At 38.6% G+C, this 25229-nt stretch overlaps 1 long non-coding RNA gene across 1 annotated transcript; it reads right to left on the bottom strand.

Annotated features, from left to right (window-relative positions):
- Positions 1–3216: 3216 nt before the first annotated feature.
- Positions 3217–4762, bottom strand: LOC104213316 (uncharacterized). Its single transcript, XR_707606.2, has 2 exons — positions 4420–4762; positions 3217–3444 (listed from the first exon to the last, which is right to left on the bottom strand). It is a non-coding gene; the product is annotated as an uncharacterized lncRNA (long non-coding RNA).
- Between the last annotated feature and the right edge of the window lie 20467 nt (positions 4763–25229).

The following is a 25229-nucleotide window of genomic DNA, read 5'->3' as shown; positions in this document are numbered from 1 at the left end:
GGAGCAGCAGGCCTTTTCCCACGAAGGTCTCTCCCCAATCCGGTGAACCCACCTAATTCTTCTAATGTGGTTGTCATTTCACAATCTTTGAACCTGAAGACATTGTTCGCGGGGTCCCAAAAACCTACTAGATCCTCGATTAAATCTCTGTTAGGCTTAATTCTCATGAGGTTGGTGAGGAACTTGAGGTGCTTAAATACTCGATTCTGTTCCCATGTAGCAAAACTTGCCCACCAGTTACAGAGATTACTCGGGGTCTTATCTCTGATCAAGAACATAGGAGGTGTCTCGTTCCTTACCTTTTTCTGACTGCTTCTTTGTGTAGAACTCATGGTGATCCTAAGAATAAGATAAAAAAAGGGTTAGGACTTACCTAAACTATATGCAAATTATGATCATTCATTATTTTATTTTATTTTTTGGTCAATTTAGGACTCGATCTATTTTTTTAATTACAATATATATTTTGAAATTACCGGACACAAAAGTTGAGATGATAAAAGCAAAAAAATGGCTATTATTACAAAAACGACCCTTTAATACTTCCATAGAAGGCATAAAGGATGTCTCAGCAAAAACAGCCAAACACAGGAACAAAACAATAAAAATAGACAAAATAATAAAAAAAAAATTATTTTTACGAAAATGACCCTTTGCAATATGAGTATAACCAGATAAAAATAGCTACTTTTTGCAAAAACAATCTTTCCGGAAAGGTTTAAAGTTACTTCGACAAAAATAGCCAGACATAAGGGCAAAATGGTAAAAGGTGAATAAATATGGATAAAGTAACTATTTTTACAAAAATGGCCCTTCAGCACTTCCTAGGAAGGGTTTAAGGCTGTCTTGGCAAAACAGTTGGAACATGAGGGCCAGACAGTAAAAGGTGACCAAAATAGGCCTTTTTTTTTTGAAAATTTTATGCTCCCTTTTTTTTTGAAACATGTGGGCTGAACCCGATGGAGGTTGCCTACGTATCTCACATCCGGTGAGAATCAAACCCGCGTAGTTCAGTAAAACAGGTTACTCTCCCCTTTTGTTTTTTTAATAAAAATTAATCTTTACAACTCACATCAGACTACTACAATATATATATATATATATATATATATATATATATATATATATATATATATATATATATATATATATATATATATATATATATATATATATAAAGATTTATTTGCACTAAACTAGGAGAATTATTCTCTCTTTTTTCATTTTTAATAATTACACTATTTTTTTAAAAACCGGTCGACAATGCAAGTAAGCCTTCCAAATGATGTATCAAGTAGCACATACGTGAACATGATGGTCTCAAAGAGGATACCTGTCTTATACGGACCCGACCCCTGTGCCGAGTTTCGCTAAGTCAAATGCACGTGATGCAAATAAAGCGAACCTACTAGGGATATCCGGCATGAGGCTTGTTCTTCTAGGTTTAGATCCTATTGGAGAAGGTATCTAGACTAGCTTACTCGAGCGGGCAACTCGAACCGAGAAGGGTTAGTGTACCGGTAGCATTGCTTTCCGGCTTAACTGGTGGTGCTCCTCGCCTAAAACAAGTGTGACTAAAATCCTTCACCGGGTGACGAACACCTCGGCTATCTCAAAGAAAGCGGGCTATGTCAAGCAAATGCCCAATTTTTAATTTCAAAAAGACTCAGAGGGGGTGCATGAGAAAAAAGTTTATATGTACAGTTCAACAATATCAAAATGATAAAAAGCGAATAGGTAGCACATTAGGCACAAATAAATCACAATATTTACAAAATTAATAAAGCCAAATAAAAAGTCAACATGTACAAGCTCGAATTCTTATGTAGGTCCCCAGCAGAGTCGCCAGAGCTGTCACACCCTTTTTCTACCCCTCAAAATAATAATAATATGTGTATGGGCCAAAGAGTTTTTCCAATTAAAGTGACAAAATTTGAATAGGGATTATTTTATTATTCAGAGTCGCCACTTAGAATTGATTTTTTCGGTGCTCCAAGTCACCATTTATTTGGATCCCTAGTCAAAGGAAGGTTTGACTCTATTTTAATCGGTCCGCGAAAATAAAGTTCGGGTAAGGAATTCTGTTGACCGGGGAGAAGGTATAAGGCATTCCCTGAGTCCTATGGTTCTAGCACGGTCGCTTTATTGACTTAAATTTGGCTTGAATTAATTTTGGACAAACTGTGATTTATATTATTTTCATGTTTTACCTATCCTCTTTTATCTCTTGATTATTAGAAAAAATTAAAGAATATTTTTGAATAATAAGATGTCATAACCACACTACGCAAGTGAATGCGTGATCGACGAAATTTATTATTTTGTCATAACGGCGCTACGCAAGCGAATCCGCAGTCATGACAGACGATTGTTAGCACATTATTTACTTTTGAAAAATTGCTGCAATTGTGTTGGAGGAAACATTAACCCTCTTTTTCAGAAAATTTATTAAATGTCACTACCACGCTACGCAAGCGAATCCGTAATTATGACAAAAGATTTATAAATTAATTAAAACTATTGAATATGACATGAAATTGATGAATTAACTTATTAAAAGTTAAGCGTCATGCTACACAAGTGAGTCCGTGAAGTTAAAGCGCACCTACTATTTGCCTAACGTTTCAATTAATTAAAGAGAAACTAGTTAATTAAAATAGTAGAAAAATCTGATATTATTATTATTTTTTCGAGCTTTATAGTTGGGAAAAATTATGCAAATAAATGTTGGACCAACTTTACCTATTTTAAAAGAAATGAGCCAACTTCTTGTTAAACAAAATGGGCCAGCTTGTATGGAGCTTTTGGGCTGCTGGAATTTATTATTAAAATGGGCCAAGAAATGAATTTCAATTGGCCCAATGCTATATAGAAGAAAAGGGGTAATTTTGTTGTTCAAAGGTAAATGTGCCAACTTTTATCTTTGATTCAATAAGGCCCAAAGTTGATAGAATATTAGCTCTTTACTTAGTTTGAGTTCATGACCATTAACTACATAGCCACAATTGTATAAATGCCAACTTTACAAAAATAGCCATTTTTGCAAATCCGGCAAAATGGCCAGATTCACAAAGATATTATCACAGCATTCCTAGAAGCATATGTTGGCAGTGAAATTTCAGCAACTAAAACGAACTCATGCTATGTGTTATACACCTAAAGTCATTCATGGCATACTTAGCATTGTTACTCGGATATAATAGCTTGAAAACATGCTTAAAAAATTCATAAACGACTTACATATCACATTCAAAAACTTACAACTCAATATTCAAGTATTATGAAGGACTATATTCACATTATCACATGCTTGATACATAACAATAACATACAAGCTCTTTTGTTGTCAAACTATTCATCACATCAAATACATTTAAATGGTGCAGCATGTTCAAGTTGTTCCCATTGCTGAAAATACGTACATTACGAGTCTTAAAGGATTACCTGGTGGCAAAAGAATAAACAGTAGTTCAGCAACTAAAGCAGCATAAAACCAGCAGCAAAACCAGCAACAAATCCGTGTTAAAACAACCTGAAAACTTAGAGAGGGAACCCAGAAATGAACTCTAAAGAGGACTTATAATTTTCTAAAAGTTTGCACTCTAAGATTCACTCCCAAAGCTCACCATTTCAGCTTATTTTTCATGTGTTCAGCTGCTGATTTTTTTTTGTGACAAAGCAATTATCAAAAATGCCCCTGGAAGTGTGATGGAGTCCCCCCAAGGTGAGTAAAGGGCAGCCCTTAAATAGGCAAATTTGGACAGATTTTGGTTCACCAAATGTTTGTTCGACAAAAACTGACATTGTGTGCTAAACACTGTTCAAAATCTGTCCAAAGGTCAAAGGAAATCTACTATGTCAGAAACAAAGAGAAAACAAATATCATTTCAACCACCCTAACTAGTAAAAGTAGGCTACTAGCACCCTAGTTTGTGATAAAATAACATAAACTTCAGATTTAACAACATCAATATCACCCTGTTGATTCAAACTAAACCAAGTATTAAAATATGTAACTAAACTTCACACATGTATTACGAACCAATCGTAAGCAAACAAAAATTAACTATTAAAGCCAAACGAAACGCACACTATCGCTGGAGCGATTTAATAAAACCAACTAGACAAACATAATCAAAAATAGATTAAATGAAGAAACAAGATAGAAACTAACTTTAACTAAAAAAAAGCAAAAAATTAATAACGGGGCAGGATTACGACTTTACCATATACTCTCAAGCATTTCCTCACTACCTCACTTTAATCAACACAAAGCTATTTTACTACTTCAACAAGTGCAAAAACAAAAAATTTAACATTCCAAAACATCAAAAACTAATGCTAAAATAATTAATAATAAAAAAGAAAATCTAAAAAATAAAAATAAAAAATCATCCATGAAAAAGAATAGGATTTTACCATTTTACAATTCAAGTGGCCGAAAAAATGGTGGTATGCCAAAAGAGGGTGTTCGGAGAGGTCGACGGAATTTGGCCGGATTTTAGTCGTCGGATTTTCAAGGTTGAAATTGGCATCAATAGCTAGGTTTTGAGGAGCTCTATCCATTGATGTAGGTATTGTGGGGTATTAGTGGTTGGAGCTTCAATAATTTGGGCAAAAAGGTGACGGGAAAGTTTCCTAGATCTAAGATTCAAGGAGTTTGAGGGATTTTTGAAGGATTTGGTTTGGAGATATGGAAAGAGGAAGTTGTGGAGATTACATGGTGTGAATTTGGAGGTGTTTGGAGGTGGTCCGCCGGCGACGGCAGCGGCTTGGAGGGAGAGAGAAGAGAGAGTAATGAGAGGGAAAGAAGAGAGAGGAAATAATGGGGAAATGGGGCAAATTTTTGGGGATTTTAGGCTTTAAATACCTAGGATGAAGATCAAACTAGGACCGTTGGATTAAATCAAAATGGGTGGATGAGATTGAATCTTGTCACTTAACCAAAATGACGTAGTTTCAAGACAAAACTACGTCGTTTTAAGCACTTCTTGGCAACCCCCTTTTGGACCGGGTTTGGGCTCTTTGGGCTCAAATTTTGGGTCAATTTTGGCACAATTTTAATTAAATTACACTAGCCCAAATCTTACCTCATTTATCAAACCATTACTCAACTCTTAAAACCTATACATACACAAATAAGAACAAACACACACACACATACATACATATTATATATATATATATATATATAAGGCAAAAATTAGGCATTTACAGCTGGTGCATATAAATCATATGTACTGAGCTTGTTACATATATATTTAATACGAGGACTAGTGAGAGACTTGGTAAAAATATCTGCAAGCTGATCATTGGACTTCACAAACTTTGTAGCAATATCTCCCGAGAGTATCTTTTCTCTGACAAAGTGACAGTCAATCTCAATGTGTTTAGTTCTCTCATGGAACACTGGATTTGACGCAATATGAAGAGCAACTTGATTATCACACACAAGTCCCATTTGACTAATCTCACCAAATTTCAACTCCTTGACCAACTGTTTGATCCAAATTAGCTCACATGTCGCCATAACCATTGCTCGATATTCTGCTTCTACACTAGACCGAGCAACCACATTTTGTTTCTTGCTCTTCCAAGATACAAAATTTCCTCCTACTAAGACACAATATCCAGAAGTAGAACGTTTATCAGAAGGTGATCCTGCCCAATCAACATCTAAGTATCCAACGATCTGCTTATGGCCTCGATCCTCAAATAATATACCTTTGCCTGGAGTTGATTTTATATACCGAAGAATGTGAACAACTGCATCCCAATGACTATTACTGAATTCGGATCCATCGGAGTGTCAACAGGTCTACAACTTGTCATTCCTCTCTCCTCAAGAATATCTAAGGCATACTTTCGTTATGAGATTACAATACCTGAGCTAGACTGAGCAACCTCAATACCCATAAAATACTTTAGTTTGCCTAGATCCTTAGTCTGAAAGTGTTGAAAGAGATGTTGCTTCAATTTAGTAATATCATCCTGGTCATTACTGGTAATAACAATGTCGTCAATATAGACCACCAGATAAATACAGAGACTCAAAGCAGAATGCCGATAGAATACAGAGTGATCAGCTTTACTCTGAATCATGCCAAATTCCTGGATAACTGTGCTGAACTTACCAAACCAGGCTCGAGGAGACTGCTTTAGACCACAAAGTGACCGGCGCAAGTGTCATTCAAGGCCACGAGACTCCCCCTGAGCAACAATCTCATGTGGTTGCTCCACATAAACTTCATCCTCAAGGTCACCATGTAAAAAAGCATTCTTATGTCCAGCTGATAGAGGGGCCAATGGCGAACATCAGCCATGGATAGAAAAAGGCAGACTGATGTTATCTTAGCTATAGGAGAGAAGGTATCACTATAATCGAGCCCAAATATCTGAGTATATCCCTTGGCAACAAGACGAGCCTTAAAACGATCAACCTTACCATCCGTACCAACCTTGACTGCATACACCCAACGACAACTAATAGTAGATTTACCTGAAGGAAGAGGGACGAGCTCCCAAGTACCACTCGTATGTAAAGCAGACATCTCGTCAATCATACCCTGTTGCCATCCTGGATGAGACAATACTTCACCTGTAGACTTAGGGATGGAAATAGAGGACAAAGAAGATAGAAAAGCATAATAGGGTGATGACAAACGATGATAACTTAAACCAACATAATGGGGATTAGGATTAAGGGTGGTCCGTATACCTTTCCGAAGTGCAATTGGTGTACTAGGAAGAGACAAGTCCGCAGTAAGAGCAAGGTGGTGCATGCCATGAATCAGCTAGGCCTGATGCTGGGTGCGGACGACGATGATATGTCAAGAGTGGTGTTCCTCTGGCAGGGAGTCTAGGAAAAGCCACACTAGACTCTCCAACGGTAGGAATGGGTAAAACTTCTGTAGCGGAAGGTGGCGGAGGAGCTATAGTAGACTCGGGTAAGACTTCTGTGGCGGAAGGTGAAGGAGGAGCTATAGTAGACTCCTTAAAAGTCGGTGTAGGTAAGACCTCAGATATATCAAGGTGGTCAGAATGGTCAGAAGAGGTAAAGAAAGATTTAGACTCAAAAAATGTGACGTCAGAGGACATAAAATACCTACGAAGATCAGGTGAGTAACTACGATATCCCTTTTGAACACGAGAATAACCAAGGAAGACACACTTGAGAGCACGAGGAGCTAACTTATCTTTCCCAGGGGCTAAGTTATGAACGAAACAAGTGCTCCTAAAAGCACGAGGGGGAACAGAGTATAAGGGTGACTGGGGAAACAATACTACATACGGAATCTGATTATGGATGGGAGATGAAAGCATCCTATTAATCAAATAACAAGCTGTGAGAACTGCATCGCCCCAAAAATACAACGAAACATGAGATTCAATGAGAAGTGTGCGAGCAGTCTCAATGATGTGCCTATTCTTTCTCTTTGCAACCCCATTTTGCTGAGGGGTATAAGGACAAGAGGTCTGATGAATAATTCCTTGAGAAGTCATAAACTGCTGAAATTGAGAGGATAAATATTCTAAGGTATTATCACTGCGAAAAGTGCAAATGGAAACACCAAATTGATTTTTAATTTCAGCACAAAAATTCTGGAATATAGAAAATAACTCCAAACGATCTTTCATTAAGAAAATCCAAGTACATCTTTAATGATCATCAATGAAACTAACAAAATAACGAAATCCCAAGGTTGAATTGACTCTACTAGGACCCCATATATCAGAATGAACTAAAGAAAAAACAGACTCTGCATGACTCTCAATACTACGAGGAAAGGAGGCTCGGGTATGTTTCCCGAGCTGACATGACTCACATTCTAATGTAGATAAACTAGACAAACTAGGCACCATCTTCTGAAGCTTGGATAAACTTGGATGTCCTAAACGTCTATGAATTAGGTCCGGAGGATCTATAACTAGACATGTTTTGGAGGAGTTTAGTGAGTTAAGGTAGTAAAGGCCTTCTGATTCAAGTCCTGTTCCAATCATCTGTCCCGTACTACGGTCCTGCATAATAAAAGAATCATCAATAAAATATATACCACAATAGAGGTCACGAGTCAAACGACTAACAAATGCAAGATTAAAAGGATAGCCAGGGACATAAAGAACGGAATCTAGAGTGACAGAGGGCAGGGGATTCACTTGTCCAACACCTTTTGCTTTAGTTTGAGACCCATTGGCTAAAGTAATAGTGGGAAGAGACTGTGAATACGCAATATTTGACAAAAGTGATTTATTACCAGAGATATGATCAGCAGCGGCTGAGTCCACAACCCATTGTCCAAGAGTACTAGACTGAGAAACACAAGCAAAAGAATTACCAGCAACAGAAGTATCAGTCTGAGCAACAGAGGCTACTTGTGGAGATGTCTGCTTACTTGCTTGATATTGAAGGAACTCATTATACTCCCCTTCAGATAAAGAAAATCCCCATTTACCTATAGTCTCGGTCTGAGCAACATAAGCATTTTTGGGTGGGTGCACGTCACGAGTGTGTCCAAGTTTATGACAATAAGAGCACTTGGATCTAGATCTTCCAAAACAACTTCCTCCTTGTCTATTCTCTATAGTTTGAGATGCCCGATTGTCCACTAACTGAGATACGAGGATAGATAAGTCAATTGTCTGTGATGAGCTCACTGGGTGACTTGGTGCTGCAGCAAGGTGAAGTAATCGAGAGAATAATTCATCAACTGTGGGGACAGTCGGACTAGCCAAAATCTGGTCACGTACTGAATCAAGGTCATTAGGGAGTCCAGCGAGTGTAAGAACTAGAAACATCTTCTATCGTTGCTCTTGTTGATTTTCAATACTAGCAGAAAATGGCATCAACATCTAAAGTTCTTCCATGACTGCCTGTACTTGTCCCAAGTAAGTAAACATATCCAATTCCTGTTTCTTCAAGCTTGTCATTCGCGATATTACATCATAGAAACGAGATATATCATTAGTGTATAAATTATGAGCCTTTTCCCAAACTAAATAACATGTCTGGAATGGAGGGAACAAGCGCATCAATTTGGAATCAATAGATCGCCACAGGATACTACATAACTGAGCATCGACCTTCTCCCAAAGTGTTTTGGCCTTTTCATCACCTTCGCTAGCCTTTTTTGTTAAATGATCTTGAACTCCTTGACCTTTACACCACAACTCAACAGACGAAGCCCAAACTAAGTAGTTTGAACCTCCCATTAAAGGTTCTGAGGTAATCATAACACCAGAACTGCCAGAACCCGGGTTTTTAGACCCGAAAGCATTGACTCCCAAAGACATCATTGGATTATCACCAAATAACAGAAAGAATTAACTGACAACTCGTTGAAACAGATAAAGGAAACACTGTTTTTGTCGAAAAATTACTGTAGCTGCCGAAAAAAGTCAGTGTAGTCACCGGAAAAACTCAAAGTAGTCGGAATCAAACGAAAAAGGTATGGATAGACTCGGAATTACTAGGCGATCCGACTGTCCAACTGGAAGATTTTAAAAAAATGGCCGAAATAGTGTTCACGCGCCGGCGCATGGGGCGCGTATGTCAGATCTCGCCGGGAAGTTTTGGCGCGTGTAAGGGAGTTTTCTGATGGGGTTTACTGGGGTTTGGTCGCAGGAGCCTGATGAGTCTTGTGGTGGTGTTGGTTTTTTGCATACACCAACAGAAATTGATGTGATTACGGGAAGCATTCTAAGTCGCCGGATAATTGCGCGGCGACGAGGACTTTCTTCCCAGAAGTCGCTGGAATGATGCACATCGATAGGTTTCTCACTAAAGCTCTGATACCATGTGAGAATACACGGGAGAAAATATGATTGATATTATTCACATATGTTAAACATGATACAATGAATATATATATATATAACATATCCTACTCCTAATACATATGGGATTAGGGTTACATAACTATTCGAACAAAAGGAAAAGAATCAATTAACTTTAAATAGGCGAGTGAAATTAGAGTTCATTAAAGAAAAGTTCTGAAATCAATCACAAGATCGAGATCAATCAAGGAAGTAACATGCTTCTGCACTTTAGTATTTAAACAGAGTGAGTAAAGACACCAGACATGCGAGGCCAAACCCATTGGCAAAAGAAACATCATACAAAAATAGGCATAACGTTCAGTAGTAAAGCAAACATTCGAAGCATAGTAATCAAGTAGGTCAAGTCACATTAAGTCAACAATGGAGAAAATAAAGTATCAAAAACATGCAAAGGTCTCACAGTAGCAGACGAGAAAACCTTTTTAAAAGTTAGGGTTTCAAGCATAGTCGAGTTTTAAAGATAATGAAACCCAGAATCAGAGGAATCATATAAAGAAAAAGAGATTCTGAAACAAGGAACATCAAATCGAGTCAGGTATTTAAACGAACAGTTTTAGAACCATGACATAGGTTTTTTTTCAACAATAGTCGAGCTTAAAAGATGATAAACAAATAAATCGAACAAAAACTTAACCAAACAAGCACTCATCTAACAAACAGCCAAAAGAAATTAGGGTTTTTTAAACATGCTAACTCAGATAGAAGAACAACATGAGCAAAACATAGCAAGATCAGAAACACATTAAAATCAGAGAATAGATTTTGAAATAACTTAAAAGAAGAACCCTAATCGGAAAAGATAAAGAGTCGTTTTAAGAAAAAAGTTAAAGAAACCTCAAAAAATGCTTAAAAATTCAAGGTAAGCACAGATCTAAGGTAGATCTGAAAGAAATCGAAAATATCTTAGAGATTAGGGTTTCAGAAAACCCATAAAAGGTGAGAAAGGTCCTGAAATTTACCGATCTAACCAGGAGAGTCAAGGATTGACTCGAGTGGTCATGGCTGGCCGGAGAAAGGTTAAGGATGACCTGAGAAGAGCCATGAGCTGAAATCGAATAAGGACTGGACCAGACTCCTTCAAGGTCTGGCCTTGAAACCATAAGAACAAATACATAGAAGCCATGGAAGGTTGGTATATGCCTCAAATGACCATGGAAGGCCATAGATTAGGTAGGTATTAGGGTGGGGTGAGAGGGCTGCGGCTAGGGTTCATGAGAGTTTCAGAGAGATTTGAGAGAGGAGGGGGTTTCAAGGTCGGCGATAGTTGGGAAGTGAATTAGGTTAAGGGGTTGGTTTGGGTTAAAAATGGTAAGGGCAGCCGGTGGTCGTTGATTTAAATAATCAACAACTGGGATTTAAAGGGTTAGGTAGGGATCCGGGTCTGGGTCGTTTTAATTTGAAATTGGGTCGGGGTAAATTGGATTCAAATTGGGGTTCAAATTAGGCTGAAATTAAAATAAAATCTGTCTAGATTTTAAATAGTCATTTTCCCCATTTATTTTATAAAAAATAGCAAATTAAATTCTGAAAATAAATTGAAAGTACTAGAATGATTTATAATCTATAATTATCAATTTAAAAATACTGGACTTAATTTTTATAACCATAAATGCAATTAAATCTTAAAGAGGCCAATATTGCAATTATATGCAATTTTGCTTTAAAAATACTAAATAAATTTGTAAAAACATGCAAAATTATCTTAGCTTTATTTTAGCATAATATGGGAATCCAATAATTGAATCACCAAAATGATAATTTTTGTGAATTATTATTGGTTTTTTTATGAATAAAATAGGGATACTTTTGGACATTTGGACATACTTATATATACATACAGATGATATTTTGAAGGTATTTTGCATATTAGAAAATATATAGGGAAAAATTGGGTATCAACAACTGCCCTTCTTTACCCGGGAAGGATGAAAGAGTTATCGGGTAAAGATATGATGGCCAATTTTGATCGAGCAAAACGGTTCGGAGAGGTTTAGGCCGCACCCTGGCTTTTGAACTGCCTACATATCCCTGGTTTTACAGGAATCAGGCCATATGTAGTTCAGGATCCGTCGGCGGAGTATGCCGATGGAGACTTTTTGAGAATGGACGCAATATCTAGGGTCGATTGAGTTACAGGTTTATGGGAAGGGTTAAGATATGGCTGCAGGAACTGGAGTGGGATCGCTCCTACCGAGATGGTCGTTGCTCGCCAATGTACCTGCAATTTAGAAACACTACCAGCGTATACCGTGCATGAATTTAAATATGATGCAAATTCCCGTCGGACCATGAATGTTGTCTTCGGACGGTTAGAATGACGTCCTTAGACCATGATGTCCTGGGCTATGAAGCGTATGATAAATGATTCGCAGGCCATGAAATGATGCTCTCGGGCTATGAGGATGGTGCCTCCGAACCATGATGCCTTTGAATAATTATATGCAAAATTAAAAGGGATCCTCAGGCCATGACAGTTCTCGGGCTATGAAAATGGTGCTTCCGAACGATGACACCTTTGGATAATTTGGCAATCTTTCAGCCCATGAGATGCAGTATGTGGCGATCTTTCAGCCCATGAGATGCAGTATGTGGCGATCTTTCAGCCCATGAGATGCAGTATGTGGCGATCTTTCAGCCCATGAGATGCAGTATGCAGTGATCTTTCAGCCATGCAGATGCAGTATGAGGCGATCTTTTAGCCTATGAGATGTAGTATGCGGCAATCTTTCAGCCATGCAGTATGAGGCGATCTTTCAGCCCTACAGATGCAGATGGAGGTAAAGCTGAACCTCAGAAAGCAGAATGGTAGCCTTATGCAATGCAGAAATGCAGATAGAGACAGCGTTTAGTCTCGGAAGGCAGAATGGTAGCTTTATGCAGTGCAGAAATGTAGATAGAGACAACGTTTAGTCTCAGAAGGCAAAATGGTAGCCTTATGCAGTGCAGAAATGCAGATGGAGACAATGTTTAGTCTCGGAAGGCAGAATGGTAGCCTTATGCAGTGCATAAATTCATATGGAGATAGCGTTTAGTCCCGGAAGGTAGAATTGTAGCCTTATGCAATACAGAAATGCAGATGGAGACAACGTTTAGTCTCAGAAGGTAGAATGGTAGCCTTATGCAATGCAGAAATGCAGATGGAGACAACGTTTAGTCTCGGAAGGTAGAATGGTAGCCTTATACAATGCACAAATGCGTATGGAGACAACGTTTAGTCTCGGAAGGTAGAATGGTAGCCTTATGCAATAAATAAAATGGCAAGTGGTAATAGAGCTTTCTTAGCTGTTAGCAGGTTGCGATATTGTGACTGCTGGGGACATTGTGACATATAGAATGTCACTGGTGTATATGGATAGCAAATGTGGATAAGTGCAATGGTTCTGAGATTTGTATTCCCGAACAATGTTCGTCTCGTGAGTGTATAGTATGTTTGATGATTTCGCAATCCAAATGCCTGCACCCGAAGAAAAATCATGAGTTTTGTAAAGGGGGCGGTTAGTTCGTATCCCCACTGACTCTGCTTGACCTGCTCGACTTTGATCTGGTGATACTGTTTGTATTATTGGGGTAGCATTGCTTAACAAGGCAATTTCAGTAATAAACATGCATGATTTAGTAAAAAATGTGACATAAGTATATAATTAAGAATAACATTTTAGATGACCCGATGACTATGACGCGGTTCAGGATATTGCAACCTCTCTTGCTATAGAATTTTGAGGGTCTTCTTCAAAATTCTGCCCCAGTTTACTGGGTTGATGTTTTTGACCGTTGCTTGCGATGATTGGCTGAAATTACTTCAGAATTTTGAAGGTCCTCCTCAAAATTCTGCCCCAGTTTCCAATTGCGGGGGGAATGAAAGTTTTATTGAATTGTGACTGAACCCATAGGGCTGCCTACGTATCCCCTCTTAAACGGAAATCAGGTCAGGCGTAGTTCAAATTCCATTATATAAGGGAAGCATAAGGATTACACATAGTAGCACTTGACTGCATCTGAGTTGATTCGTTTTGGCCAGACTTCTCCGTCCATTTCTACAAGTATGAGGGCTCCTCCTGTCAAAACCCGGTGAACCATGTATGGACCCTGCCGGTTGGGAGAGAATTTCCCTTTGGCTTCATCCTGATGCGGAAAATTTTTCTTCAATACCAGCTGTCCTGGTGTGAACTGTCTCGGCTTGACTCTTTTGTTGAAGGCTTTGGACATTTTGTTCTGATAGAGTTGACCATGACAAACTGCATTCATTCTCTTTCTGTCTATAGGGCTAGTTGCTCATAATGCCTTTTCATCCACTCTGCGTCGTCGAGCTTAGCTTCTTGTATGATCCTTAGGGAAGGAATTTCTACCTCAACGGGAATGACTGCCTTTGTACCATAAACCAACATATAGGGGGTTGCTCCGGTTGATGTGCGGACTGTGGTATGATAGCCCAATAGAGCAAATGATAACTTCTCGTGCCACTGTTTATGCTTCTCTATCATTTTCCTCAATATCTTCTTGATATTCTTGTTGGCGGCTTCTACAGCTTTATTCATTTGAGGCCTATAGGCTGTGGAATTCTTGTGTTTGATCTTGAAGGTTTCACACATAGCTTTCATCAGGTATTTGTTGAGGTTGAAGCCATTATCAGTAATGATTGACTTTGGAATTTTGAATCGACAAACAATGCGGTCGCAGACAAAGTCTGCCACGACTTTCTTAGTCACTGCTTTGTAAGATTCTGCTTCAACCCATTTGGGAAATAGTCAATTGCTACTAAGATAAACCTGTGTCTGTTGGATGCAACATGCTCAATTGGTCCAATGACATCCATTCCCCAAGCGGCGAACGACCACGGTGAGCTTGTTGCATTAAGCTCATTTGGAGGCACCTTTATCATGTCTGCATGTATCTGATAACGGTGGCATTTCCGGACATACTGGATGTAGTCCAATTCCATAGTCATCCAAAAGTAACCAGCCCGGAGTATCTTCTTAGCTAAGTCAAAATCGTTCATATGTGGACCGCAGGTCCCAATGTGAACTTCCTCTAGTAGCCTTGATGCTTCCTTTGCGTCGACACACCTTAATAATCCCATATCAGGAGTCCTCCTATACAGGATTCCTCCGCTATGAAAGAAATTACTGGACAACCTCCGAAGTGTGCATTTCTGAGTAGGGTTCGCAAGCTCTAGGTACTCTCCTTTTTCCAAATATTCCTTGATGTCATGAAACCAAGGCTTTCCGTCTGCTTCTTCTTAAACATAGGCACAATAACCTGGCTGATCATGGATCTTTACTGGAATAGGATCAATGAAATTCTTGCCCGGATGCTGTATCATAGATGACAGGGTAGCCAATGCATCAGCGAACTCATTTTGGATTTTGGGAACATGCTAGAATTCTGTCTTTGTGAACCTCTTTCTCAATTTTTGTACATGATGCAGATACAAAAGTATCTTGGTTGCCCATTCTTCTCGGACCTGATGTATAAGTATGTCCGAATTTCCAATCACTAGCAACTCTTAAACATTCATGTCAACGGCCATTTTGAGCCCTAGGATGCAGGCTTTATACTCAGCCATGTTGTTGGTGCACGAGAACCTGAGTTTGGTGGACACCGGATAACGCTGACCAGTTTCTGATACTAGGACTGCTCCTATGCCAACTCCTTTGAAATTTGTTGCTTCATCGAAAAACATTCTCCAACGATCATTGGATTCTGCGATGTCTTCTCCTATGAATGATACTTCTTCGTCAGGAAAATATGTTTTCAGGGGTTTGTATTCTCCACCCACGGGGTTTTCAGCAAGGTGATATGCTAGTGCTTGTCCCTTGATTGCCTTCTGAGTCACGTAGACAATGTCAAATTCACTCAACAAGATTTGTCATTTGGCTAGCTTACCAGTGAGCATGGGCTTCTGGAAAGTGTACTTCAAAGGATCCATCCTTGATATGAGATATATGGTATAAGCATAGAAGTAATGTCTCAGCTTCTGGGCTACCCAAGTCAAAGCACAACAAGTGCACTCTAACAGAGAGTACCGGCCCTCGTACGGGGTAAACTTCTTACTGAGATAATAAATGGCATGCTCTTTTCTCCCCATTTCATCATGCTGACCTAGAACGCAACCGAAAGCTCCATCCAATACTGCAAGGTAGAGTAATAAGGGTCTACCTGGCTCGGGCGGGACCAAGACTGGTGGTGTTGACAGGTACTCCTTGATTCTGTCGAAGGCCCTTTGGCAGTCATCAGTTCATTTGGTAGAGGCATCCTTCTTCAATATCTTAAAGATTGGCTCACAAATAACCGTAGAGTGTGCTATAAATCAGCTGATGTAATTGAGTCTTCCTAAGAAGCTCATCACATCTTTCTTATTCTTTAGCGGTGACAATTCTTGAATAGCTTTGACTTTTGATGGATCCAGTTCTATTCCTCGGCGACTCACAATAAACCTAAGTAATTTCTCAGCAGGAACCCCAAATGCGCATTTTGCGGGGTTTGGTTTCAGGTTGTACCTCCGCAATCTATTGAAAAATTTCTCAAATCTTCCATGTGATCAGTGGACTTCTTGGACTTGATGATGACATCATCTACATATACCTCAATCTCCTTGTGTATTATATCATGAAAAATGGTAGTCATGACCCTCATGTAGGTGGCCCCTGCATTCTTTAGGCCGAATGTCATCATCTTGTAATAGTACATTCCCCACGGTATAATGAAAGCCATTTTCTCAGCATCTTCTTCATCCTTCCAGATCTGGTGATAACCAGCGAAAAATCTACAAATAACTGCAGTTCATGCTTGCTGGAGTTCATGCTTGGTGCATGCCCGGTAGTCGACACAGACTCAGACCTTCCCGTCCTTCTTTGGTACTAGCACAATGTTGGCTAACCATGTCGGGTATTCTACTACCCTGAGAACCTTAGCTTTGACCTGCTTAGTGACTTCTTCCTTGATTTCAAACTCATATCAGACTTGAACTTTCTGAGCTTCTACTTTACCGGCGGACATTTTGGATCGATTGGCAGTTTGTGAGCCACAATAGACGTACTCAGACTAGTCATGTCATCATACGACCAGGCGAATATGTCCTCATACTCCTTCAGGAATTCTTTGTATTCTTTCTTTTCTGATGGCGACAGGTGAATGCTGATTCGTGTTTCCTTGACATTCTCTACATCTCCAAGGTTAACAATTTCAGTCTCGTCCATGTTAGACTTAGGTCTGTTCTCAAAGTTCTCAACTTCTTTGACAATCTCCTCTGGTATGTTATCTTCCTCTAAATCAATGTCTGTTTGTTGTGTTGTCTCATTGCACGTCACAGTCATTGGTTCATCAAGATAAGTAATAGTAATGCTTTGGGGAGGGGAATAATAAAACAAATAGGTAACCAAGTTAGTGAGGATTATAAAAAGCGTTGCAATATTTAAACACATAGTGCGGAATGTAAAATGTGTCCTAATTTGGAACCTCTTTGCGCCCGAGGTAGGCCTAGCAACAAATTAATTTGGAGAACTTAGAACGCTAAATGCCTCATTTTATTGATAGAAAATAAGACGAATCCCAAATTGATACTAACAAATAGGAAATAAAAGTCACTAGTGGCCATTGGCCTTATTACATTTTATAAAACGGAAAAGATAAACTCATATCTACTTGGTCCCTGAAGGATCTTCCTCAGATGCGGCATCTTTGGCTCCGTCAAACAGCTTTCCCAACTCGCGAAGTCCCAATAATAGGTAGGCTCTGGCTAGATGTCTGCCCTCGATTACTTCAGCATTTTGGCAGTCTTCGACCCTTTTGAGGAACTTTCTCTCTAACTCCACTATGCCTTGCTCCAAGTATCCCAGTCGCTTATTAGCACTGACAGCCATGTCCTTCCATTCATCAATTAGCTTCTGGTTGGACTATTGTATTTCGCGTGTTCACTTTCGCACTCACGAATTCTTTTGCGTAGTTGGTTGTATTTGACCTGTGCCTCGGCCCTTTCATCTATGATCCTGTGACCTCGAGCAAACCCTGACTAGCCTAGACCATCATGATTGTCTTCCAACCAACCTGAGTAGAAAGGAGCGCAACCAGCATGATACTTGTTTAACTCGATGGTATCTCTCCCCATTATGATCTTGCAGTGCCACATATGCTGAGCTTGGCACTTGTAGGGACTATCATCATTCTGGAAATCAACCCAAAAATGACTCATCTTGTCGACCCTGGGTATAACCTGCTTCCTACCAGCTTGTCTCACAACTCGAAGAGGGATGTAAGGATAGTCTCCTCTCAGACCAATCAATATCAGGAAAGGTGTGTCTCTGGATTGGGCGATGAACTCCTCGGTTGGAAACCACTCGAACATCCATTAAACCTGTTCTTCGGTCAGATTATCAAATAGCTCCAACCATCCCTTGGCATCCTCCGATTGAGCGAACATATCGGGGACGTAATTCATTGGCTTCGGATGATTGAAAGAGATGTGATCATCCTAGTCCCATCGCTGAATCTCTTGTCGGTATTCGCTCCTTTGGAGATGTTCCATAAGCCAGAGTTGAAGTAATAAATTACAGCCTTCAAAGTGTTTTGCTCCTTGTTGGCACTTCTCCAAGGTTCGATATATGTCGGCAACGATCATGGGCACGATGCTGAATGGCTGCCCACCGATCCCTTCTATTAAGGTCTTAGTTATCATAACCAGCCTGGTGTGGATTCTTGCTTTCTTCATCGGAAACACAATCAGCCCTAGGAAACAAAACATGAATACGAAGACCCTTCGGTGGATATGCCTCAATGATGTGATGGCAAATGCGTCAGGGTAGGTACGACAGGATTTGTTGTAACCGTACCTTTCATACAAATAGTCAAAAGGGATATAGGACTCCTTCAAACATGTCAATTCCGGATTCTTCTTTAAACCTATCATTTTGAGGAAGCCTTTGCCCTTGCGGTTCTCAGGTATCAGTAGACCCAGAGTTTCCCATACTAGACCAGCTAATCCTCATATCTCCTCTAGCAAGAGTGTCATTTCAATATCCCCAAAGCGGAACACAACCCTTTCAAAATCCCAAAACAGTGTGGCAGCTTCTATGATCTTGTTATTGGGTTGGATTTCCAGAAGGGAAGGCAGATTTCCCAAATATTTTTGGACAAGAGTTTGATCACTAGAGTGAAGATCTTTCCACCAACTTAGCAGTCTTGGATGGATGTTGGTGACCATGCCTAATCTAGGGACTTCGTGCCTCATATTTCTGCAAGACAAATAAGGTTAGGCCCTTACCCCCGCCAGACTCGACTATTTAATACCAACAATTAGCATGAAGCATTTAGTTCTCCAAATAAATGCATAGAACGTGGTGATGTCCATTTGGGTTCAGAGAAACCCGATGGACTTTGGAAAAGGCTATCTTAAAGGATCATTATGTGGACGACATAACTGACCCCACTAGGTTTGACCATGATGCATGCATAACTTGAACAGAGTAAGGTTTCTATGGGGTTTTATATTGGTACCCTTGAGCGGACAATTCAAGGGGGAAGGTGCAGAACTGTCGACTGCACTGCTGATCGACTGATTTTATCGCAAATATGCCTTTCAAAATTTAGGGGGTGATAATATAGGAAGAGCGCAACCACTCATTATAAGCGTTGCTATGGTATTTGTTTGGCACGAGTGGAGTATGATGTTGAGTATGATTATGCAATAATAAAAGTATGTTGACACGTATTTGCACGTTAAGAAAGTAACAAATACAACAGTTTCATAATTTAAAGCACCAATAAAGGAAAGAAACGAAGAAGATAAGTCAGTTTTGCTTTTGAAAAAAAATTAAACGCTCAAAGGAATTTAAACAAGTAATTGCACATAAGGGAGGGTACAAATTCACAGTAACAGTCTGAAATGGTAAAAGCCTAAATATCCCCAGCGGAGTCGCCATGCTGTCGCTCCCCCCTTTTCCCTCTTTGCATCGGGAGATCGGGTTTATGACATTTTTGGGTATAGGACAACTCATTCCTTTTGGGAACTGGGTTTTGCATTTAAAGAGTCGCTACCTAATGATTTAAGGTACATTAGGACACCTATAGGGTTCACTTCTAAGTTTGTTTGATAACCAGAGATAGGGTAAGGGCTTAAAATTATCCTAAGGGGAAGGTGTTAGGCACCCCTCAGGATCCACTAGTGTGGTTTTCAGCTAGACAGTTTTTTGTAAATTTGTGCAATTCAGCAAACAAATAGGCATAGGCTCAAATAGTAGGGGATTTAAACACATAAGAGTTTGAAAACAGGTAGAAGGCGAATTTTGAAAAGAAAGAGTTACAGTTCTACAAATACTTGAAAATATAAAAGAAGAAAAGGGGGGTCCTAGGTTTATTTATAACATGGATCACGTCAATGCGATACCCGATATGACACTCCTCAGAAGAGGGGATACATGAGGTATTAGCGCATCGGTCATCATATCCATATCTACCCTTCCCGCCCCTTTAAGGTATTAAAATGCGACTTGGTCTCGACCACAATTGCATGCTATTACCCGTCCCATTCATATCAGTCCCGGAGGAACTTAGGACTACTATTCCTAAAGGGGAGGGATATTAGGTTGACTTTAGGTTTCAAAAGGTGAATAATCTAAGGCGATATATAAAAACACATAGTACTGCACATTAGGGGAAGCATGTAAACAAATAAAAGGCTCATGTATACCTCCTCAAGCAAAACACATAAATAGCATGACTTAAACATACATTTAGGGTTTGAATTTAAAAATACTAAAGGCGAGGGGAGTTTTAATTGTTGAAGCAGACCAGTTTATTACATAACTCAGATAAGAAGTCCGAATCAGGCATGCCTGCTGGTTATAGCAATTACCAATTAACAAAGGCGGATTCAGTTTTATTGTTGTTATCACATAAGGCTTGCCTAAGTGTTTGGGTGAGATCCTATAAACATGATATCTATTACTGATTCAGAATGTGGCAAAGAAGTAACCATTTTAAAATAAATGATTTGAGATCCTACAGGCATGCTTTCTAAACCGTATTAACAGAAGGTGAGAGAGTTGTTTAAAAACTAGTTGAGAACAATATGAATTAAGCTGATTTTAAACTAGACTGGCTTTAGATCTTGTAGGCATGATATATATTATTGCTGATTTAATTCCTATAGATATGATATCTAGTTGAACGTGTAATGAAGCAGGCAAAATTTACTCGCAATTCCTATAGGCATTATTTCTATAAAAGGGTACTGATTTTAAACTACTAGACATGATGCCAGATGATAACCAGTTAGATCCTAAGAACATGGTGTCTAAGTGTGGTAATGCAGAATCTAAGACAAGTCCTCTAGACATGTTCTCTAAATGCAGAGTTAAGCATGCAGAATTTAGACGAGTACTATAGACATGTCTCTAAATGCAGAGTTAAGCATGCAAAATTTAAACGAGTCCTATAGACAAGTTCTCTAAATGCAGAGTTAAACATGCAGACTTTAGGTCCTATAGGCATATTCTCTAGATGTAGAACATGCAAAATTTTAGTGAAAACATATCTTAGAGGCATGATATCTAAATTGCAGAGTTATATATGCAGAATTTTAGGTCCTATAGGCATAATATCTACCCTTAGCATGCACAATTACCCAGCCTTTTCACTAGCCAACCCCAACGTTTATTACAAATTATTACAAACTGAATAACGAATTACATCAGAAAAGTGTAAAAAGAAAAAAAAGGTTACAACCAGAGGAAGCCTGATTCTTGACTTCTTCTCTGAGTTATGGAATAAGCCACCTCAAATGCCATTTGTTTCAAAGCCTTTTTCAGACCTGGGTATGTCAAAGTTCCCTAAGGGTCTCAAGGGACCCCGGGCAGTGCTTACACCCAAGTTTGCATAACCAGACAGGAATGAGTGCAGTGTGAAAGGGCCAGCCCTTATATATCCAAGTTCAAAGGGAGCTCATGGGTCCCAAGGCAAGGCTCACACAAGTGGGGCAAAACCTAAGTCTAAGAATATAGTGGAAGTGCAGGAGCAGAGAGTTGTTTAAAACTGGGTTGAGAATAGTAAGGGGTAAGGGTAATTTGAAAAAAGTAGTAATAAAGTTAACACTACAGAATCAACATTTTGATACAAAGGGGTCAGGGGTTTGGGAGTTCATTTCCGGGAGCATATGACCCTAGGAAGGGGTCAGGTTTTGGACATGTACAACAATAGATGATGCTGGCATGCCCATAAACCAGCTAGAGAATACAACACAAAGAGGGGATATGAAGGATATGACCCCAGAGAGGGTTAGGTTTGGGTCATGCACAGCAATGTCTAATGCTGACATGCCCTCAAACCAACCAAAGAATACAAACATATAGGGGATATGGGGTTTTGGGATTCATAAGTCATAATAAGTGACTGATAAGGAAAAACATTAATTCAGAAGGGAAAGGGACAGATTACAACATGCTTAATAATGGAACTTGATTAAACACAAGCAAGAAATAGGCAAGAGTGCAAGAAATAGTAAAGAAATATGTTGTTGTTGATGCTGAAGATTAATTAGAACATACCAGTAAAGAAGCAAATGCAGAAAGAAAGTAAGAAAATTTTCCCACAGCCTAGCCTTGGCTTTCAGCCGACCAGGTAAGGCAGCAACACAAGTAGTAACAGAGAAAAGAGAGTTTTGAGTGAAGTGTGTGTTTTGAACTCAAGTGTTCGTGTCTTTGAAAGAAGAGGGGTGCATGGTATTTATAGTTTTGAAAACATGTGAGAAATAAGGTAATAAGTAAAGTTTCAATACAAATATGGAAACAACAACAGTCAGAATCAATTAACCAAGTGATTCCCCTTTAATTAAGAGATCACTTGTTTAACGGGGGTAACAGATTCAAAAAATAAGGAAAGAGGAATCAGTTTGTAGGCAGACTGATTATTTCCATAAAAGGGGTAGTAAAAGCATTAAGTAAGCAATCAAGTCTAAGTATAGAAATATGCTTATTTTGAGAAAGGATTCAGTAAGGCCAAATATCATAATAAAGGAAAAGAATCAATTAACTTTAAATAGGCGAGTGAAATTAGAGTTCATAAAAGAAAAGTTCTGAAATCAGTCACAAGATCGAGATCAATCAAGGAAGTAACATGCTTCTGACTTTAGTATTTAAATAGAGTGAGTAGAGACACCAGATATGCGAGGCCAAACCCATTGGCAAAAGAAACAGCATACATAAATAGGTATAAAGTTCAGTAGTAAAGCAAACATTCAAAGCATAGTAATCAAGTAGGTCAAGTCACATTGAGTCAACAATGGAGAAAACAAAGTATCAAAAACATGCAAAGTTCTCACAGTAGCAGACGAGAAAACCTTTTGAAAAGTTATGATTTCAAGCATAGTCGAGTTTTAAAGATAATGAAACCCAGAATCAGAGAAATCACATAAAGAAAAAGAGATTCTAAAACAAGAAACTTCAAATTGAGTCAGGTATTCAAACAAACAGTTTCAGACCCAAGACATAGGTTTTTTTTCAACAATAGTCGAGCTTAAAAGATGATAAACAAATAAATCGAACAAAAACTTAACCAAACTAGCACTCATCTAACAAACAGCCAAAAGAAATTAGGGTTTTTAAACATGCTAACTCAGATAGAAGAACAACATGAGCATAACATAGCAAGATCAGAAACACGTTAAAATCAGAGAATAGATTTTGAAACAACTTAAAAGAAGAACCTTAATCGAAAAAGATAAAGAGTCGTTTTGAGAATAAAGTTAAAGAAACCTCGAAAAAATGCTTAAAAGTTCAAGCTAAGCACAGATCTAAGGTAGATCTGAAAGAAATCGAAAATATCTTAGAGATTAGGGTTTCAGAAAACCCATAAAAGGTGAGAAAGGTCCTGAAATTTACCGATCTAACTAGGAGAGTCAAGGATCTGACTCGAGTGGCCATGGCTGGCCGGAGAAAAGTTAAGGATGATCGGAGAAGAGCCATGAACTGAAATCGAACAAGGACTGGACCAGACTCCTTCAAGGTCTGGCCTTAAAACCATAAGAACAAATACATAGAAGCCATGGAAGGTTGGTATATGCCTCAAATGACTACGAAAGGCCATGGATTAGGTAGGTATTAGGGTGGGGTGAGAGGGCAGCGGCTAGGGTTCATGAGAGTTTCAGAGAGAGTTGAGAGAGGTGGGGGTCTCAAGGGCGGCGGTAGGTGGGAAGTGAATTAGCTTAAGGGGTTGGTTTGGGTTAAAAATGGTAAGGGCAGTCGGTGGCCTTTGATTTAAATAATCAACAACTAGGATTTAAAGGGTTAGGTGGGGATCCGGTTCTGGGTCAATTTAATTTGAAATTGGGTCGGGGTAAATTGGATTAAATTGGGGTTCAAATTAGGCTAAAATTGAAATGAAATCTGGCTAGATTTTAAATAGCCATTTTCCCCATTTATTTTATAAAAAATAGCAAATTAAATTCTGGAAATAAATTTAAAGTACTAAAATGATTTATAACATATAATTATTAATTTAAAAATACTGGACTTAATTTTTATAACTATAAACGCAATTAAATCTTAAAAGAGGCCAATATTGCAATTATATGCAATTTTGCTTTAAAAATGCTAAATAAATTTGTAAAAATATGCAAAAATTATTTTAGCTATATTTTAGCATAAATATGAGAATCAAATAAATGAATCACCAAAATGATAATTTTGGGAATTATTATTGGTTTTTTATGAATAAAATAGGGAAATAAATTGGTTTAAAAATCTTTAAAAATTAAAAAATAATAATAAACATTTGGACATACTTTTATATGCATACAGATGATATTTTGAAGGTATTTTGCATATTAAAAAAAAATAAAAAAAAATTGGGTATCAACATGCATCTTTCCTTAGTATTCTTATTATGTATTTCTCCCGTGATGTCTTTATTGCCTTAATTTCAATGTATCTGTTCTTGTTGTATCTCTTCATTAAGGTGTCTTGACCTGACCTCGTCACTACTCTACCGAGGTTAGGCTTGATACTTACCGAGTATCGTTATGGTATTCTCTTACTACTCTTCTGCACATCTTTTTGTGCAGATCCAGATACCTCATACCAGGCTAGGCATCCGTGAGTTGAGCTTTGGACATGAGACTTCAAGGTATACCTGCTGGACTCATAGTCACCCTCTTTCTTAGTTTCTATTGCATACTCTTATTATAGATATTGATGTATTCAATATGTTTCCGTATACTCATGTAGAGCTTATGACTCGGTCTCACAATATTTTGGGTGATATTTTTAGTTGTATTGTGGAGTCATTTTATGATAGTTGTTGGTTTAATTGGAAGTTTTATTATTATTTTTATTAATTTTCATATATGTTAGGTTTATCTAGTCTTAGAGATTAGGTGTCATCACGACATCCTACGGAGGGAGATT

This window comes from Nicotiana sylvestris, chromosome 9 (assembly GCF_000393655.2).
Source record: "Nicotiana sylvestris chromosome 9, ASM39365v2, whole genome shotgun sequence".
Taxonomy (NCBI): domain Eukaryota; kingdom Viridiplantae; phylum Streptophyta; class Magnoliopsida; order Solanales; family Solanaceae; genus Nicotiana; species Nicotiana sylvestris.
The sequence above is the reverse complement of the archived record's forward strand: the minus strand, read 5'-3'. Positions and strand labels throughout refer to the sequence as shown.